Genomic DNA, 14,994 nt, shown 5'->3' on the forward strand with positions numbered 1-14,994 from the left:
GGCTGGAGTGCAGTGGCGCGATCTCGGCTCACTGCAAGCTCCGCCTCCCGGGTTCACGCCATTCTCCTGCCTCTGCCTCCTGATGTAGCTGGGACTACGGCGCCCACAAGCACGCCCGGCTAATTTTTTTGTATTTTTAGTAGAGACAGGGTTTCACCGTGTTAGCTAGGATGGTCTCAATCTCCTGACCTCGTGATCCACCAGCCTGGGTCTCCCAAAGTGCTGGGATTACAGGCGTGAGCCACCGCGCCCAGCCAATTGATGGAGTTTGTTGTCTGGATTCTACAAGCTCAGGTACCCCAATTTATAGTTTGGCTCCAAGCCCCACCCACAGCTGAATGACCAGTGGCATTGTGATGTTGAACCTAAAGGTTTCTATTGTGACCAATGCAGCTGGTACAAAAGAATTTTTGCTTGCCTTCCTGAAGGTCTTGCATGCTGCTGGCAGCCTACTAGATATTTAAAGTAATCATCATGATAATGGCTAAGATTTATTAACCATGTGTTATGTGCTTTATGGTGCTAAGAACTCATGTATTTCCTCATTGAATCTTCACAGAATCCTTATGAAGTAGGTAAAATTATTGTATTATAATTCCCCAATTTGGAGTATAAGTTAATGAAAAGTCTCAAATAAAAATAATTTTAAAAAGACTCCCTTTCCAAAACAAGGGAGAGGATCCATTTGATCCATTGTAAGAAATTCTATGATAGTTATTTATGGTAAACTTGGCTACCCCAAGCAATGAATGACCCAGTGATAAAACAGACTCTTGTCTGGAGCTTTTCAAACTGTAAATGACTAATAATGTTCATTTCTTACTAAATGCCTTGAAGAAAGCAGTGCCCCTTCATGAAGGAGGTAAGGTATACATAGGAAGTAGCAGGGAGTGGAATAAAAGGCTGGGTAAATCACTTTAACACTTGCAAATAAGAGAATTCACCAAGGAGGGCTTGGAGGCTGTTAAGATTTCCTCCAAGACAAATCTCACCTTACATCACCACTGAGTATTTCCTAAGGCAGGGATTCCACCCATTCCATCTTTGGACTAGCAGTATCTGTCCCAGGGGAATGAAGAAGAGTGGGAGGGATGATCCCATAGCTAGCCTTCATGTGGACTAGAAATAACTATCGTGACATAAGAGCTTGTGAAATTTCTTTAATTCCTCCGATCTTATCACTGTTTCATTGTTGTTCTTATACTATGCTAATTCTCCTATAGGAAAAAACAGTAAGACACTCAAAAGAAACCATTTACTGGTTTTGAGAGGCAATAGAAAGGGTCAAGTAGATACTCCTGTATCTAGTGCCTTCATTTTCTATTATTACATAATGAATGACTACAAACTTAGTGGTTTAACACTGTAAATGTCAGGAGCCTGACATGTTTTAGCTGGGTACCCACAAGGCTGAAAATAAGATGTTGGTCATTTACACCATCTGGAGACCAACCAGATAAATGTCCACCACCAAGCTCCTCCAGATTGTTGGAAGAATTTATTTTCTTGTGACTGTATGACTGAGGTTCCCATTTCTTGCCAGCTGTTGGCCAGGGACTTCTCTCAGCAGCTAGAGGTTGCTCTCAGGCTCTTGTCACTTGGCCTTTTGCACAGGTAGTTTAGCATGTGACTGTTTAATCCTTCAAGACAAGCAGAATTTCTATTTCTTTCTTTATAAAGGTCTTGGGCTTTGAAGCACTCACTTGATTAGATCAGACCCATCCATGATCATCTTTCTTGTGATTAACTCAAAATCAACTTCTCTGGGACCTTAATTATGTCTACAGAATCCCTTCACCTTTATCATAGGATGCAACCTAATCATGAGCGTAAAGAGCGTGAACACTAAGTGGGCAAGAATTGTGAGAGCCATCTCAGAATTCAGCCTACCACAGCTGTGGACCCAGAACTTTATTAGGGATTAGAGGATGCACCATGAGAAAGCAACTCAAATCCTTGAGGAATGCCGAGAGAAGGCATAAGGACATAAGGGAGGCAGTGGCCTGGAATGAGATAGAAGAAACTGTGTTTGCCTGCCAAAGGTGTCCCTGTTGTATCTGGAATGCTTCACTAGAGGCAGAAGGAGGAGGGAGCTGCAGAAAAAGTTGAATATTTATGCCCTTCAGACTAAGGTTGTCTTCTGTATCTGGCCACTCATCCTAAGAAGAGGAACCACATCACTGGCTGAGTCCAGACCTAGGAGGGCAGGTTATTTTATCTTGCATTACAACTCTGATCAACTGATAGAGTCTGCATGCAGTGTCACCCTGAGAAATATTCTGAGACTGTGTTGTGGCTCAGCAGTAAAGAGTGCCGTTCTTGATTAGCTATGTCTTTCATGAACTCTGGATGGTGAATGGAAATATGTTGAACAAGTATTGACTATTCATGACTTAGACTGTACACATCACCCGAAGACATCTCAACAAATATTAAAACAAAATACAAAGTGTTTAGGAATACACACTGTACAGAAAAGAGACGGCCTTTATAAGATCGTTTTGAGGACTAAGCTCTGATTTTTTTTTTTTAATCTTACTCAAATTCCTATCTAAAGGGTCTGGGAAATCATGCCCTACAAACCATGAATTCTCATCAGATGGGTTTTATTTAACCCTGTATATTGTACTTTACTTTCCAATCTGACTCTGGCATAACAAGGAAAAAAATCAAAATGTTTTACCCCAAAATATACTTCCTTGCCATACCTTGAAATTGTCCTGCAAAGTCTCTTGTGGGAAAAATCCACATTCTCTAGAGAATCCCCTTTCCCCTTTGTTTTATTTTCCTTCCTTTCCAGATCCAGGAGACAATCAACTAAGAGCCAGGCACCCTTTTAGGTCCGATAAAAAACATTTTACAACCTGTCCTCTCTGAAGTCTGCTATCTGAGAGCTTCCTTTGCACAATAAAATTTGGTCTCCGCAATCCTTTATCTTAACCTGAAAATTTCCTTTGATTCCAGATCTTCAGATAAACTCAACCAATTGCCAACTAGAAAATGTTTAAATGTACCTATAGCCTAGAAGCCCTCACTTTTTACCCACCTTTCTGAACAAAACCAATGTATTTCTTAAATGTGCTTGATGTCTCATGCCTCCCTAAAATATATAAAACCAAGCTGTACCATGACCACCTTGGACACATGTTCTCAGGACCTCCTGAGGGCTGTGTCACGGGCCATGAGCACATTTGGCTCATATTTAGCTTAGAATAAATCAAAAAATATTTGACAGAGTTTCACTCTTTTCATCAACAGTTTCTTTGCTTCCCATCCCCCAAATTCTCATTTTTTCTACTTACAGTCTCCCATTGGGAGGTTGTTTACTTATAGACCCAATCCATACATACTGGGAAATACCAAGAAATGTAAGAATTTGCAGACCTCAAGGAGCGATGAAGTCATAAAACAGAAACCCTTCAATGTTTGAAAATAGTTTTATAAGAATGAACAGTCTATCAACTCTCCATTATGCCACCAAAGCAATATGTAAACATGTGTCTTATTTCCCAGTGCTGCTTAGAAGCTACAGAAAGAAGTCCATATTAAAGAAAGAATTGACTGAATGACTTCCTGAAGAGTTGGATGAGCCACATCCCATTTAGCAGACAGAGAAATTCAGGATCATGTCTGAATCTCTAGGCCTCCACTAGACCTTCTCATTTTGATCAGATTCAAGTCTCCTGAGCATTTTAATATTGAGAACATTTGCAGTCCTCATTGGAGCCATTTCTGCTTTCCCAGTCCTTGGGGTGTGGCAAGAAGAAGTCACCTTATTTTTACAACCTCATGGCATTTTCCCAATCATGAAAATGCCCTCAAGTTTGTCACTCGTACAACAAACAAAGGCAAGAAAGCAAATCCATCTGCAGAATAGTGCCATATGAAGATAGATTAAAATGCTAATGGATGAGCATGACATAGAGAAAACAGCACACTGCTGAGGGTTAAAGAAACATGGGTTTCATCCAGAAAGGCCCTTTGAACCACAGTCTGTACTACCCAGCTCTGTCTGAGGGGCTGGAGACAATGAAAGTAAGACAGAAGTGGAAACCAAACTTGTATGCCTCCTAGTCCCAGTTACTGCTCCTTTCAACACTTTGGCTTGTTTTTTCTTGGAATGAGGTTATGTAAAGCCTGAAGAAACAGCCCCTGGCAATGCTTTCTCACAGAAATTTCTCCGCTTTTATTTCTTCCCCCTCCAACCCTTTATGTAATGGAACTACTTTGGTATAGACAGTAGATTGCAATTATCCTTTGGAACTGAGCAAGGAAAGAATGCACCAAGATGAGCACGGGAACAAAACTAAATAGGTATCCTTAAAATACTAAGCAGAATGCATGCCTCTGATATTCTCATCACTCCTGAGCCAAATTATTTAGTCTATAGCTATTAGATGCATCAGGACAGTTCTTCTAATCCCTGTGCTATTCCTTGGGTATCGAATTTAGCAACAACATATTGGTGAATTAATTTCAAAGATCTTTGGGAGAAAACAGAATTGAATCCAATGAACTCAGGGATGAATGATATCCCTGAATTTGGAAATGAAATATCTTTCCATTAAGAAATTGCTTCAGAAATAAAGTAGAACAAGATACATAAATTCCAAGTATCTCCCCTAACAGAAAGACTTGAGAAATGTGTTTAAAGAAACATATTAATTATTTACAGCTATTCTAAATGCTTCTAAAAACAAACAAACAAAATGCCTATGCATTGTGCCATTGTGTGTTTATTGAGTAAGCCCACGCTCTTACTGTGCATTGATTCTTTGGTTGCCATGGCAGAGGGAATGGTTTCTGTGATATGACAGCAGTTACCATATGTTCAGCTTCAAGCCAACTGACTCCATCACAAAAACAGAAGAGAGAAGGAGCTGTGCAGCCCCACCTATTCCAAGGGTCCTATTAGGACCAAGTTGTCTTATGAACCTTTGTACCGGGCCTGACAGTGAATACATGTCATAGCCATGTCCTTTATGCAACATATTTGCAAAGGATTTTTACATGAAAGCCACCACTCCAGTATCCCAATCAGCATCTAACCCAGATACAGTCCTCTATAAGTTAAAACATGGCCTATGAAGCGATTTTTTAAAAGATTTGTAGTCAAGAGGAGACACATTCTTTGGGGGAGGATGAGGCAACTGGAGTCACCAATGACCTTAGAGAGTTGGAACTTGAGACACACAGAGGGAATGTATGAATTCTAGGATCACCAATAGAATAAATAAGTGTTTACCTGTAGGGGATAAATCCTGGAAGAGTTCTAGAGTTTGAAGGTGTCTGGACAATTTGAAGCAGAATCTCAGAGGGTGAGTTGGGCATATTCTTGCCCAACTCTCTCTCTCCATAAATAATTCTGGGCTGAGTGTTTCATGCTCTGACTCATTGTGACTATCATGTATGTGGTTATGTTGCCAATTAGGATGCCAATGTTCCCACTGTCGGAGCACTAATGAGTGTTTTTAGTATCCAAGAGATTACTTTTTGGTATTCTTCCAAGGTCCTGTGAGTAAGTTGGCTATTCACTGATAGAGAAATTTTTCTTTTCTGGAGCTTTATGGTATGCATTATTAAATCCTTGCTACAGCAATGTAAATGATCCTTGAAGGAGTCAGAGCCCTTCCAACTACAAGCAAAGGACTTTCGATGTTGAGACACGGCCCCAATGGTGCTCTTCAGTAATCCCTATTTTCTTTACTATGGAAACCTGTAAGAATATCTAAACTAGCAGACTTAAGGTAGGCAATCTACACTAATCATGGTTTTATCTTTATCATGGTTAAATTGTGTAAAACTTGCAGATGGCAACGCTGAGCAATTTGTACATATACACAATAACAGGGCTGTCATTCTTTTATCGGGTCACCAAATCAACCAGACATCCTACTCTACATATGGGCAAATGACTTGAAGAGACACATTACCAAAGAATTCCCAACAGTCAAAATGTGTTTAATCTCATCCACATACATATCTCAATATCCATATCCATATCTCAACAGACCAAAAATGTGTTTAATCTCATCCATATCCAGAGAAATGCAAACTAAAACTATGGTAGGATACCACTGTGCACCCACCAGGTTGGCTCAAATTTTAAAGTTCAGCAACATCAAGTATTACTAAAGATGTGGGGCATTCAGAACTCTTGCATGCTGCTGGTAGGAATAAAAGTTGCTGCCAACACTTTGGAAAACAGTTGGGCATTATTCAACAAAATTAAAGAAATGCAAAAATTCTTACCTAACAATTATACTCTAAGGTGTGTGTACAACTGTCTGTTTACACCAATGAGGATACTCCCAGCACCATAGCTTGTAATAGCCCCAAACAGAAATTTCCCAAATGCCTATCAGTATTATTGACAATTGGTCCAAAAATTCACTTATCATCATTGAAAATGAACAAACTCCAGTTACACTTAAGGACATAGTAAGCTTGATAGGGTAAGGAGAGAGTTGCTGTCAAGAAGAGTAGACGGTTGGTGGCTACATAGATCTTTACATGTTATGTGTACATATAAATATATGTCTGGATTTCATTTTGTTTGGCCTGGTGACAGTATTTGTATTGTCTGACATAATTAATGAAGTATTGAACATCTAACTGTTCTTCTCAACCAGACTATAAGCTCTTGAAGAAGAAATATATATGTGCGTGTGTATGTATGTATATATGTATATATACACACATATATATTTCAGTTTACTCTCCAGTAAGTTATATTTCCCAGTTTAAAAACAAAAGTTGAAAGAAAAATCAGTATCCAGCAAGGACCATATGTTCAGCTTCAAGTCAACTGATTCCGTTGCAAAAAGAGAAGAGAGCAGAAGGAGCTGTGTAGTCCCACCTATTCCAAGGGTCCTACTAGCACCAAATTGTCGTATGAGCCTCTGTTCTGGGCCTGACAGTGAATACATACCATAGCCATGTCCTTTATGCAACGTATTTGCAAAGGATTTTTACATGGAAGCCACTACCCAGTATCCCAATCAGCATCTAACTCAGATACAGTCCTCTATAAGTTAAAACATGGCCTATGAAGCCATTTTTTAAAGATTTGTGGTCAAGGAGAAACACATCCTTTGGGGGAGGATGGGGCAACTTTTCTTGTGAAAACTTTAAAAATTTGGAATGTAATTCAAATAAATCTCAGTAGACACGTAGGAATGTAGTTTTCATTTATCTATTTCAACCCTTATTGGATCTGCCTTGTTTGTCTACCTAACAATTCTTTGGGGTAATGAGTGTCACAGAGATACATATAAAGAAAAATGGACCAAAAGACAGTTCAGAGAGCCAGGGTTCTTTAGAGAGGTAAAGAAGAAGAGAAATGTTATTGCATCCTTCTTCTGTGAGGGGGCAGTAACTCAAGAGTAGAGGATCCTCATCAAACCGTGTGTTTCCTCTGATGAACTCTTGTTTTGATAATTATTATCACTCCAGAGATGTTGATAATTATATTTAGACAGTTTTTAAAGCAATATTGTATAATATTTTCCCCCATTTAACACCAGCACCCGAATGGATGAATACTCAGTCAGAAGAAATGCAGGGCTGCAGGTTTGTCCACAAAGTGTTCCCATCAACCGTGTAAGTGAGTTTGATAATGTACACATTATATTAGGGGGGAAACACACTCTTTTGGAAAGGACTGATTCTTGGCGCATAATCAGTTCCCATTGAATTTAAATGACTTTTGGTCCTACACCAATGCTGATAAAATACTTTCAAATGTACAGAATATTAACCAAATGTTTATATTAAACAACTCCTTTCAGGTGAAAATGCGCTCGGCGAAGCGTAGCTCCCTGGAGCAAGTTAGTGAATATTAATGTTTAGCACGTTGTAAGGCTCTACAAGTACTCTGATGTTGGAGGCCAAGGGGGAGATAAACGAGCAAGGTTGGCGGATGGGCCCTGCCAGGGGAAGGTACAATCACATTGGACATAACCTCACTGAGATGGAAATGGAGCTTGAAATACATGCAGTCGGGGCTGCCAGGAACTGGGAGGCAAATATGGACTGAGAAAGAGAGTACCAGACTCTCCTGCGTGTTCCCAACTCAATCCCCCTGAAGACCTAGTCTGATTTCAGACCTGCCCAGGGTCCCATCAGCAGAGAGATTTATAGGGCATGCCGCATAATTAATACCAGCCAATTGCCAGTTAATCATGGCCCTCGATTTTGGGTAAGTGAAGGCTGCTTATCATGCGAAGCAGTCAGACTTATATTAAGTACTACAGTATTTCAAATCTGCCAAAGCACACAGGCCATTTCCAATTATCATTGTTTATCTGCAGGTTTCAGGAAATCATATAAATACGCAACTCACAGTGTATATACACATATTTCAGGGAAGAAGACAGCTTTTATCAACCAGGCTGAAGGTCAAAATGAAAATTCTTTTGCATATGTTTTGGTGGGTAAAAGGCCAGACTGGGGAGCATGAGACCCAGGGACAATGCCCAGCTCTGAATAGGACATTGGTGGTATTTGAGTGAGCTAGCCCCCATCCACACTTCTGTTCCTCCATCCATAAAATGAGGATATTAATATTTCAGGTAACCAGGGTGAAGTGTTTTGAGCAGCTTGGAAGACCAGTGCTAAATAAGCATATGGTATTATTTTTTAGTCTTGTGTTAATAATACTTTAGAATTCAATGCATGTTCAACATTTTTGTTGTTGTGGTTATAGTCTAATTTTATATTTTAGTAGCTACTTTTAAAATTAGTAAGGCTAAATCTTCTCAGATTTATTGAAGTTCCAAATGAATAATGATAAAGGAAAACCAATGTTATTATTCCCATTTTACAGATAAAATAATATCAGTCCTGAAAAATCTCTCTCTAGAAGATTTTGTATACATCTTACAGCTTCTGGAATGGCTCTCATATAAATCATCCTAAAATACTAGTTCTAATTTTCAAACACGATTTTCAGAAAAGCAGAGTACAGAATTTTCCCTAAAATTCAATTCTAACCTCTCTACCTGTATCCTTATCTCTTTTTTTTTTTTTTCCTGACTGTCTCACTCTGTTGCCCAGGCTGGAGTGCAATGATATGATCTCGGCTCACTGCAACCTCCATCTCCCAGGTTCAAGTGATTCTCCCTGCCTCAGCCTTCTGAGTAGCTGAGTGCCTGTAAGGCACCCGCCACCACACCCAGCTAATTTTTGTATTTTTACTAGAGACGGGGTTTCGCCATGTTGGCCAGGCTGCTCATGAACTCCTGACCTTGGGTGATCCACACAGGCATGAGCCACCGCGCCTGGCCTCATGTCTATTGAAGACTCTTAAACTTGCAGATCCTGACACCACAGAATACGGTCACACAGTAGCCATGCTTGGCACATGAAGTAAATGTTAGAGCCTAGAGAGGGTAGGTGACCAGCTCAAAATCAACACAGCTAGGACCTGAGCCAGGATTACAACCCCCATTTGAGTGTCTTCCTTACTATGTTAAACCCCGTAGAGTTCTCAATCAAGAATCCACCATGCCTTTATGCTTTGCTTGGTTGCAAGGCAGACACAGAACAACCTTCAGCAAATTCTGATTGAGTAGCAATGTGAAAGCTGGAGTAGAAAAACAAATAAGTATGAAATATTCTCCCTTCTTCTTCAAGAGCTTACGATTTAGTTGAGAAAAATGTTAGGTGTTCAATAGTTCATTCACTATGAGAGACATTACAAATACTGTCACCAGGCCAACCAAAATGAAATCCAAATATGTGGGAGCAGACTAGTGATCTCCAGTGTATGTTTTGAAAAACAATCCCACAAGATTGGCCATGCATAAGTAAGTAAATAAAAGCATAAATACTTTTTATGATTAAATAAGTTTGAGGTATCATACACATTGTAGAGTCATGAGAAACAAATGCGTTCAAGTGCTCTGAGATGTCCCACAGTAAAGGAACCTATTGAATAATTTCCAGTTTTGTGTTTCTCAGACTCATAAAGTCTTTTCAAGGCTTTCAACTGAGTTGGCCTTTTCCTACTTCATCTATGGTATTCTAATCTCTAACTGCACGTGTAACTACTCCAATTTTACACGCTTCATGTCCTGGTCATCTTTTAATCATTGGCTCTTAATACAGTGTCTGGCATGTGGTCCCTTGCATCTATTTGTTAAATGAATACATAGCCTGTTTGGTACTGTGATGGAGAACAGGATCACTAACTCATGTTCTCTGTCCTCTAGAGCGGCTCTCTCAAATGTTAGTGTCTATATGAATCCACCTTGGGATATTAGTAAAATGAGTTTCTGATGCAGAAGATCTGAGAAAGCGCCTGAAATTCTGATATTCTGTCTCCCAGGTAAAACCAATATTCCCAGCCCCAGGGTCACACTTTAAGGCCACAGTAGATATGTGCTCTCACTCTAACAAAAGACGTATTCCATGAGAAGATGTGACACTTGTCACCATAGTTCAAGAACACAATTCTGGCCAGACACGGTGGCTCATGCCTGCAATCCCAGCACTTTGGGAGGCCGAGATGGGTGAATCACGAGGTCAGGAGATCGAGACCATCCTGGCCATCATGGTGAAACCCCATCTCTACTAAAAAAAAAAAAAAAAAAAAAAAAAAAAAAAAATTGCCAGGCATGGTGGCACGTGCCTGTAGTACCAGATACTCGGGAGGCTGAGGCAGGGGAATCACTTGAACCCAGGAGGCAGAGGTTGCAGTGAGCCAAGATAGCGCCATTGCACTCCAGCCTGGTGACAGAGTGAGATTCCATCTCAAAATAATAATAATAGTAGTAATAATAATATAGTTCTATGGGAAGACCAGGGCAGACATGATTTATTCTGCCTGCCCAGGCAGGGGGACAGTGGAGGAGTATCTTGTAAATGTCATGGGAGGGGTGCTTTGAGATGAGCTTTAAAGAGTGACTGGCATTTTGCCAGGCAGAGGAAGTAAGGACATACAGTTTAGTCAACAGCATGAACTAAGTGGCAGAGCAAAGCACTGTGTACTGCATGTTCAGGGAGCAATGAGGTAGGTGCACGTAGTACTTAGGGAGTCAAGGAATCAATTGTAGTAGGGACATTGAGCTGAATTGTGTTATGGTTTGGATATTTGTCCCCTCTAAATATCACATTGAAATTTGATCCCCAGTGTTAGAGATGTGACCTAATGGGAGGTGTTTGGGCCATGGGGGTGGATCCCTTATAAATGACTTGGTGTAGTTCCTGTGGTAATGAGGGAATCCTTACTTCCTTAGTTCATGAGAGAGCTGAGTGTTTATAAGAGCATGGCATCCCTTTCCTCTCTCTCGTTCCTTCTCTCACCATGCGACACGCCGGCTCCTCTTCCTCCTCTATTATGATTGGAAGCTGCCCAAGGTCCTCACCAGAAGCAGATGCTGGTGCCTTGCTTCTAATACAGCCATGCAGAACCATTTTTCTTTATAAATTACCCAGCCTCAGGCATTCCTTGATAGCAACACAAAATGAACTAAGACAGCATTGTATTTTAAAAAGTCCAAATGTTTAATGGTGGAATTCCAGAAATAATAAACTGGCAGGAAAGCAACTTTGATAAGTGGGCAGAAATCTTGCTGCCCTTTCATGAAGCCATGTGGCCTGCATGGACACTCTCTGCTCCTGGATTTAGCCCTGCTTTCAAATTTTAATGGGATGTCAGTGAGGTTTTCAAAATGATTGATAAGGCATAATCAACCCCTTTCACTGGTTGAAGATTATGCTGTTTTTAAAAAGCACTTAGCATTTCAAGGGTTGTTTTATGGGCATCTGCACAAACCTATGAAGCAACCAACTTTTTTTAGCAGTTATCGACAGACTACTACTGCTTACAGGGTTGTATTCTTCCATTCTGTTTCAGATTTCAGCCCAGCTGTTCTGGGATCTTTTATTTCAAAAACTGGAAAACCAGGGCTATTAATAGAGTCAGGCAACTAATTTAAATCTGATAATGTGCTGACACTTGGCTGCATACTTCAGCACAGATGCCCATGTGTGCAATGTGTATTTATTTCTGTACAAATGTGTACATGCATATGTATAAATAACAGCAAATACTATGAAGTCAACACTTATTATTTAACAGGGCCACCTGGGAGTTATCCTGTGCCTCATAAATAGAACACTCTTTGACATGTAAAAATCTTCTACAAGGTGATTGAAGCCTGTAGGTTTAAGGGTCAGAGTTATTACGAGTGGGAGGATTACAGATACACACAGTACTTCTTCTGGATGGAAGAGAGACCCATAGAAGACCAGAACATTTTAGCTAAACTTTACTTTCCTCATATGCCTTATACTGCAACCAAATTACTTACTATTGTCCATATATATTATATAGTTTTCTTCATCTTGCTTATGTTATTTTCTCTGTGAATTAGATAAGAGTCTGGGCTTTAAAATTAGCTTTGGGTTCAAGTTCCAGCTTTGCCAAATTCTAGCTATGCGATTTGGAGCAAATTACTTATTAAACCAAGCCTGGCCTCTCGTCTGTACAATGGAGCCATTCATTTTACTTACATCGAAGGGCTTTTATGAGGATCAAATGAGATAATGCAAGTAAACACTCAGCACATTGTACAATTCTGATTCATGGTGACAGAAATCAGAGTGTTTTACTGGAGTGAAGGGTCATGGGGTTTCACCTGGATAGGGACGTAAGGAAACTAAAGCAATAAATATCTTGTATATCTGAATGGGGTGGTGGTTATATAGGTGTATTTTCCCCATCTAATGTATAGGTGTGATGATGATGGTGGTGGTGGTTATTATTATTATTCTCCCATCTCCATATCTAAATGCTATTTATTTTTCAAAGTTTAGCTCAGGAACCATTATTTTTTTCATGTAGCTTTCACAGTCTCCGTGACTGGAAGAGATCTCTTTTACTTTGAACTTATTCTTTGCATGTCTAAGATACAGTCTTCCTGGTGTTAAGACTTAGCTCTTTGTATGTGTCTCTTACTTCCACTAGCTTGTCAGTCCTTCATGAGGTATCTCTGGGTGGTCTTGGAATCCTGCACAGTATCTAGGTGAGATCTATTTACTCTTTATCCTCCCATTAAATCACTGTGGAAAGGGTGAATTCAGTGTAACCCTACGTAGAACTGCCTTGAGCTCCATTCTGGTACCTCAATACATCCAAAGTCCTCTCCACGGTTTCCATAAGCACAGTTTCCCCCTGGCTTTGGCTATAATTTCTATGTATGTTGACTCTGTTACCTTCATCCAGTCATAAAATTCTATGCTACTTTTTATAATTTACACAGGCACACATATTCACCTTAGACAGGTATGTGCAAAATAAACTACTGAAAGGGTGGGGCACAGGGTTGCAAAGAGGTGGGACTCATGCCACAGCAGTGACAAGAGCTGTGAGCAAAGCCAGGCTGTTCTCACACATCTCCCACCCTCTCTGCCACCAGAGGCTTTATTCAGCTCTTCAGCCTCGTGCTGCAACCAGATTTCCACCATCACCGTGTCTCTTCTCTGCTTCTCCTTGTCTTTTCTCCTTCCTCTCAGGAAGAGAAATAAATTCCTTTCTTTGTTGCAGGTGGAGGAGTTCAGCCATTATCTTGACTTTGTCCTAGGCACTCCCATGCCCTCAGAGGCTCATTTTGAATACAAACACTTAGGGATGCTATTTTTCCACATCAGGCATCTTCCTCCTGGCAAAATAATTCTGGTGATAGTAGTGAAGATAATTTTCACTCCTGCCTACAGAATGACTAAACAAAAGCAAAGAGGAGAAAAGTAAAGACAACCAAAAGAAAAGACTGATAGCACCTTAAGAATGGATCTTAATAAGGGAACGATGGCTGAGGAGTCCATTTCCTAAATCACCCACCTTACTGACTTCCTACAGCAACACCATACAGAAAGCTGCACCTTGAGGGGAAGACACGAGAATCCTGGAGTGGAAAAAAATTGGGTGATGATGACAGTCTTTGAGGTCTTGAGAGTAAAATAGAAGCAAAAAAAAAGGATTATTTTTATCTTGTGAAGACTGTTCCCTCTTAAGACTTTTGCAAATGGTTAAGATTTCAATTATGTTCCAGGAAAAAAATAAGATTTGTGTTTGACAAAAAAAAAAAAAAAAATTGTCTAGAACAGGTGGGAAGGAAGAGATAGTTTAGCCACATCCAAGAGACCTGTAAATTAGGTACAGTGATGTGAATGGTGTACCACTTATAAAAGAATGTTAACTGGAGAAGTCTCTGCTGTCTTCCCAAAACTGAGGAGGGTGTACACTCTCCATCCCTGTGGAAGTGTCCACTTTTATTGAAGATTGGTTAAATAAATCTGTGCCTACTGCTACTCAAGCCATTCCAAATTGGTCTGTCCTCATTTAATTTATTAAATCTTTAATACCTAATATTGAGCACATTTTATGTTATTGACACTCAGTACAAGAGAGAATGCAGTCAGGAAATGAGGCAACCTAAAAGACCAGAGGCTGTCAACCTTGACAGCGTATTAGAATCACCTGGGGAAATTTTATGACCTTGATTCCTAAATCACACTTAAGGTCAATTAGTCAGAAGGTAGGGGTGGTACCTAGTCACAAGTAGTTTTCTTTTTTTAATTGTCACTCAGCATTGAGGAAAAAACACGTGGAGCTAAGTTAAGAGATGACTACATAGTCATTCACTGTCATGATGGAAGATTGTCTAACAAGCCTATCAAAGACTATCTAATTCTTTAGGGGACTGTACCTTCATTTATTTTACTATTTACTAGGATATTTACTTAGGATATTACACAACTCTGTAAAAGCAGATGTTGCCTTGCAGAAAAAACAGAGGCCCAGGCTTATTCAAATAGAATAGAGCTTGTGTTTCTGTAATTCTAACAAGTTCTCGGGTGATTCTGACATGTGCTGAAGTTTGACAACTATTGGAAAAGTCTGATAGCAATGCAATAGATTCAGGTACAATAAAAATGCAAATACTTTTTTTCACTAGAAGAGCTGCAAATAATTTCTGTCTAATTCCA

The 14,994-nt window shown here is 39.9% G+C and overlaps 2 long non-coding RNA genes across 2 annotated transcripts in view; one reads left to right on the forward strand and one right to left on the reverse strand.

Annotated features, from left to right (window-relative positions):
• LINC02911 (long intergenic non-protein coding RNA 2911) overlaps positions 1-5,357 on the reverse strand; it is a 67,614-nt gene extending 62,257 nt beyond the window's left edge. The window contains exon 1 of the long non-coding RNA XR_013411745.1: positions 5,246-5,357. This is a non-coding gene — a long non-coding RNA (long intergenic non-protein coding RNA 2911). The remainder of the gene's footprint in view (positions 1-5,245) is intronic.
• On the forward strand, positions 449-14,321 carry LOC144338022 (uncharacterized). Its single transcript, XR_013411746.1, has 3 exons — positions 449-571; positions 10,215-10,330; positions 13,553-14,321. It is a non-coding gene; the product is annotated as an uncharacterized LOC144338022 (long non-coding RNA).
• Positions 14,322-14,994: the final 673 nt, after the last annotated feature.

Source organism: Macaca mulatta, chromosome 20 (genome assembly GCF_049350105.2).
Source record: "Macaca mulatta isolate MMU2019108-1 chromosome 20, T2T-MMU8v2.0, whole genome shotgun sequence".
NCBI classification, from domain to species: Eukaryota; Metazoa; Chordata; class Mammalia; order Primates; family Cercopithecidae; genus Macaca; species Macaca mulatta.